The 5,732-nt window shown below is 34.2% G+C and overlaps 1 pseudogene; it reads right to left on the bottom strand.

Moving 5' to 3' along the window:
• The window catches only part of LOC107845789, a 19,506-nt pseudogene extending 14,191 nt beyond the window's left edge, over positions 1–5,315 (bottom strand).
• Positions 5,316–5,732: the final 417 nt, after the last annotated feature.

Below are 5,732 nucleotides of genomic sequence, written 5' to 3'. Positions count from 1 at the left end.
TAGAGCAAGAAATACATATCTGTTTGAATGATTTCCAAGAGACTGATCCTCCACATATAGTAAATATGTATCCACTCATGGATTTTACTTTATTCGATTCGGTGATCTAATTGGTATCACTATATCCTTCAAGTACCGCTAGATATTTACTGTAATGCAAAGCATAGTCTTGAGTGTATTTAAGATACACCAAAACTCTTTTAATTGCCATCCAATAAATTTTATTGGGATTACTCGTGTATCGTATCAACTTAATAATAGCACATGCTATGTCTGGCCATGTACAATTCATGATATACATTACATATCTCCACACTCTTGCATAGTCTAACTGTGAGTCACTTTCACCTTTATTCTTTTGAAGTGCAAAGCTCATATCCAATGGATTTTTGGCAATACCAAATTCTAAATACTTGAATTTATCAAGTACCTTTTTGATGTAATGAGACTATGATAATGCCAAACCTTGTGGAGTTCTATGGATTCTTATTTCTAAGATCACGTCCGCAACTTCAAGGTCTTTCATATCAAACTTGCTCTCAAGCATTCATTTCGTAGCATTTATGTCAGAAATGTCTCTACTAATGATCAACATATCATCAACGTACAAACAAACAATGACCTTATGATTTGAAGTGTCTTTAATGTAAAAATATTTATCATATTCATTTATATTGAACCCATTTACCAACATGATTTGGTCAAAAGTTGTATGCCACTGTTTAGGTTCTTGTTTTAGTCCAAAAAGTGACTTAACCAGCTTTCACACCTTCTTTTCTTTACCAGGAACCACCAAAATTCTTGGGTTGTTCCATGTAAATTTTCTCCTTCAATTCTCCATTTAGGAATGTTGTTTTCACATCCATTTGATGGATTTCAAGACCATATACCACCGTCAAGGAAATTTACATCCGAATTGACATTATCCTTGTTACTGGTAAGTATGTATCAAAGTAATCAAGGCCTTTTTTCTATTTGAAGCCTTTTACTATAAGTCTTGCCCTGTATTTGTCAATAGTACCATTTGCTTTCAATCCATTTAGAACATAAAGGTTTATTTCCTAAAGAAAGATCAACCAACTTCCATGTATAGTTTCTTAAGATTGAATCAATCTCACTATTGACCGCCTCTTTCCAAATTGATGAGTCTGACAATGACATCGCTTTTTTAAATGTATGAGGCTCATTTTTTAAGAGAAATGTTACAGAATCCGATCCAAATAAAGTTGACATTCTTTGACGTGTACTACATCTTAAAGTCTTATCATTATGTACATCCTTACTTGGTTTATCTCGAGGTCGTTTAGACCCCCCACTAGACTGTTCATTTCTAATTTTATACAGATAAATGTATTCAAAAAATTCAGCATTGTCTGATTCAATTACTATATTTTCATTGATATCCAGATGTTCAGATTTATGAACCAAAAATTGATATGCTTTACTACTTTTAGCATATCCTATGTACACGCAGTCCGCTGTCTTAGGTTCAATCTTTATCCTTTTAGGCATAAGAACTTAGATCTTCGCTCGACACCCCCACACTTTAAAATATTTCAAGTTGGGTTTCCTTCCATTTCGTTTTTTATACATAACTGATAGTGTCTTACTGTGGCGCACTCTATTAAATATTTGATTAGTTGTAAGGATAGCTCCTTCCTATAAGTTTTGCGGTACACATGAACTTATTAGTAAGGTATTCATCATTGCCTTTAAGGTTGGGTTTTCCTTTCCACAATTCCATTAGATCGAGGTGTATACGGGGCCATAATTTTATGAACAATTTCATTCTCTACACATATTTCAGCAAAGGGAGATTCATATTCTCTGCCCCTATCACTTCTTATCGTGTTGATCTTTTTCTCTATCTGATTTTTAACTTCTGTTTTATATTGCCTAAACGCATCTAGTGTTTCTTCCTTACTGTTTAGCAAATAGACAAAACAATACCTAGTGCAATCGTCAATAAAAGTTATAAAATATTTTTTACCACCACGAGATAGTGTTGACTTCACATCACAAATGTCAGTGTGGATTAAGTCTAAGGGATTGAAATTCCTTTCAAAATACTTATACGGATGTTCATCATACTTTGATTCCACACACGTTTGACATTTTGATTTGTTACACTCAAAGTTTGGCAAAACTTCTAATTTAATCAGTTTTTGCAATTTTTTGTAGTTGACATGTCCTAATATTTCATGCCACAACTCATTAGAATCAAGCAAGTAAGAAGAAATAGAACCTTTATTGATTTCAATATTCATTACATTCCTCTTAAATAGACCCTCGGTGAGGTAGCCTTTTTCCTACGTAAACTTCTCCTTTAGTAAGTACAATTTTTTGGAAACAAATACATATTTGTATTTATTTTTATCAAGAAGTGATACGAAAATCAAGTTCTTTCTTAACTCCGGTATCTACAGGACATTGTTAAGAGTTAACACTTTGCCTGATGTCATTTTCAGATAGACCTTTCCTGTTCCTTCAACTTTTGCAGCTGTGGAGTTTGTCATATAGATTTTCTCTTTACCTTGAGTCGGAGAAAATATAGCAAACAACTCTTTATTGCACAAACGTGGTGGGTGGCACCAGAATCCATCCACCATTCTTTAGGATTTCCCACCAAATTACATTCCAAAAGCATGGAACATAGATCGTCCATTTTGTTCTTGAATTCGTCCATATTTGCTTGATTCTTCTTTTTGTGTTTCTTTGGGGCATGACAATCTGTAGACTTGTGGTCAATCTTGCCACAATTAAAGCATTTTTCTTTGAATTTTTTCTTAGGCTGGTTTCTTTGTTGTCTAGCTTTCTTCTGCTTATTTGAGTTATTGGGGTCGTCTTCTACAATGTTAGCTTAATTCATTGAAGAATTTCCTTTAGACCTCCTCTCTGTGGCTTTATTGTCTTCTTCAATGCGCAGCCTAACAATGAGGTCTTTGACTGTCATCTCCTTTCGTTTGTGTTTCAAGTAATTCTTGAAGTCCTTCCACAAAAGTGACAACTTCTCAATTCTCACAGGTACTTGAAATTCCTCATTCATAACCAAACCTACAACAAAGTTTATGTGAACATTAAGAACATTTTTAACATGTTCAAATAAAGTATTCATTAAATTTCTACCCTCTACAAGGAGATCTTGGATGATGACTTGCAACTCCTGTACTTGAGAAACGACAGTCTTGTTGTCGATCATTTTGTACTCTAAGAATCGCGCAACATAGAACTTCTTGGTTCCCGCATCTTTAGTTTTGTATTTTTTTTCCAGCGCATTCCACAATTCTTTAGATGTCTTCATTATGCTGTAGACGTTGTATAAGTCATCTGGAGGCCTCTTAGGATTTAATTCCTACATAGAAAAACAGAATGTTTCCACGCCTCTGTTACAACGAATCGCTCCAGGCACTTCTGGAGTATCTTCTGAAATAAACCTTTGAAGACATAAGGTTGTTAAATAGAAGAACATCTTTTGTTGCCACCTCTTGAAATCAACTCCAAAAAAAATTTTGGGCTTTTCCGCTAGTGCCATAGCGGGTAGCGCATTTGTGCGACTAGTTGTGGCAACATTAGTTTCTATCACACTTGTCACACCATCAACATGACCTTCTGTAGTCATCTTTCATGTCACAAAAAGACAGACAACTTTAGTATAAAATTATACTTATTACAAGTTCGTAGCAACTTATAAATACTACTTGTTTCTAGTTTAATAATAAAGTTTTTATGTCTTTCAATCGTTAACCGAATGACCTTTAACTTGTGATGAAGGTTTTATTTATTCAAATCACTTGTTAAGTTCAAACGGAGTAAAAAGTTTAAAGCGTTAATCTCCAGAAATCAAACAATACAAATTATGAAAAAAAAGACTTTAGCGAAAAGAAAATTTCACCAAACAAGGAAAAAAAATTTTTCAATTATTTCCTTAAGATTGTTGTTTTGGATACAAAATTTGTATTATGTCAAAACAACTTCAACACAAGTTCAAAATTAAATCAAGAACACTTATGAAGTTTTTCAACACAAGTTCAATATGAACTAATAAAGAAATGTGTTATTTTATTTTAAAGAAAAAGATGAAGCAGAATAACCCAAGTCCTCCGAATTCACAGAGTGTCCTTAAGGAAATAATTTTCCTCAAGTACCGAGGTTGCGGAATTTTTCTCCCAAGATAAAATGGCTTCACAACCAGAATGTAGTGGTACCTCAAACTTTCTGGTTTTCTTCGAACTCACTCAACAGGAGATGATCACACGGAGTTTTTAGAAGCAAGAGAAATATTTTTTTTATGCAGAAATTTTCATACTAAACCTGTGGAAAAAATGCGGGTTTATATATCCATGAAGTGCCTCTTCAGAAAGGAAGCAATGGTTCATCGGAAAGGTGTATTACTTCGGAATAGTCATGCCTATCCATTCCAAAACAACACGTCTTTTTTTAATAGTCACAACTGACCGAACAGTCACCCCTTTTCCAAAATAGTGTGTCTTTTCCTCGAAGGGTTGTGTCCCTTCATTTTTCATTCATACCAATTAAACCCAACACGCTTTACCCATCCTAGATCTCACTTGCCGGATATCACTGGGAATGGTGAATTCATGTGGAGCGTGTTTATTTTACTCATGTTGGATCGACGTTTATTTTATCAATGTTATGAAACAAATTTTGGAAACGAACGACCAACTCAACTAAGTCTATACATGTTTAAGGTGTCTTATATCAATGTTTGTCTTTATGCACCAATTTTTTATTGAGTTGCCCTTGTCTATTGCAAAAGCACAAGTAACAAGGCGAGAGAGGGAGTGTTAGTTACCATATTGGACGAGAAATTTGGAACAATGTCCAAGAGAACATCCAACATTACATGCATGGTTTCGAGTTGTGACTTCAGTGTCAGTTGATTCATCCGTGTTTCCAATTATAACGCAATCGAGAAGGCACCTAGTTAGGCACACAGGCCTTTTTTGGCACCTTAGTACACATAATGTCGGGCATAGTGTGTCGCGTTCTTCGGCCATAACATTTATATGTGAACAGAAGCATTGCAAGGAACAACACCATTACAACTTTCAATGACATTCAGAGAGGAATAGTGAGATATTATATGATCTTTGTTATTTTGGTTGAGGTGAAAATAAGGTCCTCAAAGTGCACTCTTTATAGAGGTAACATATAGTGTAAAATCAACGTTCAACATGTAGATAAGCTCTGTGTATTTGTGTGATTGGAGAATTTTTGTTCTAATCAGTGGCAGACCTATCGTTGTCCAAGATGTGCCATTTGAGACCCTTTTATGAGAAAATTATACTATATATAAATAGATAGAACTATTACTTTTATGTGTGTGTATATATACACACCGTGTCTTCTTGACTTCATTGTGAGTTTACCTTTTTATATTTTGACTCTTTTATTAAAATCTTTGGCTCCGCTCGATCAAATACGAAAGGTTCTAAAAAAGGAAAGATATGTAAGATCAAAAAAATATTGATATGAGTGGTCCATTTTCAACAAGTAAAAATCAAATAAAAAATGTGGAGAATTCATCAGGGGCCACTGGTCCATCCTCTCAACAATTAAAAGGAATCATATCAAGCATGTAGAAGAGTTCACCTCCACTACAAATACCTCCGCAACAAATTTTTCAAATTTCTTATTTTAGCCTTATTAAGTTTCAAATGTTTTTCTTTTTTCTTAAACTCCTTGTAGCATCAAACTAACTTTGTATCTAA

Source organism: Capsicum annuum, chromosome 10, assembly GCF_002878395.1.
Source record: "Capsicum annuum cultivar UCD-10X-F1 chromosome 10, UCD10Xv1.1, whole genome shotgun sequence".
In the NCBI taxonomy this organism is placed as follows: Eukaryota; Viridiplantae; Streptophyta; class Magnoliopsida; order Solanales; family Solanaceae; genus Capsicum; species Capsicum annuum.
The sequence above is the reverse complement of the archived record's forward strand: the minus strand, read 5'-3'. Positions and strand labels throughout refer to the sequence as shown.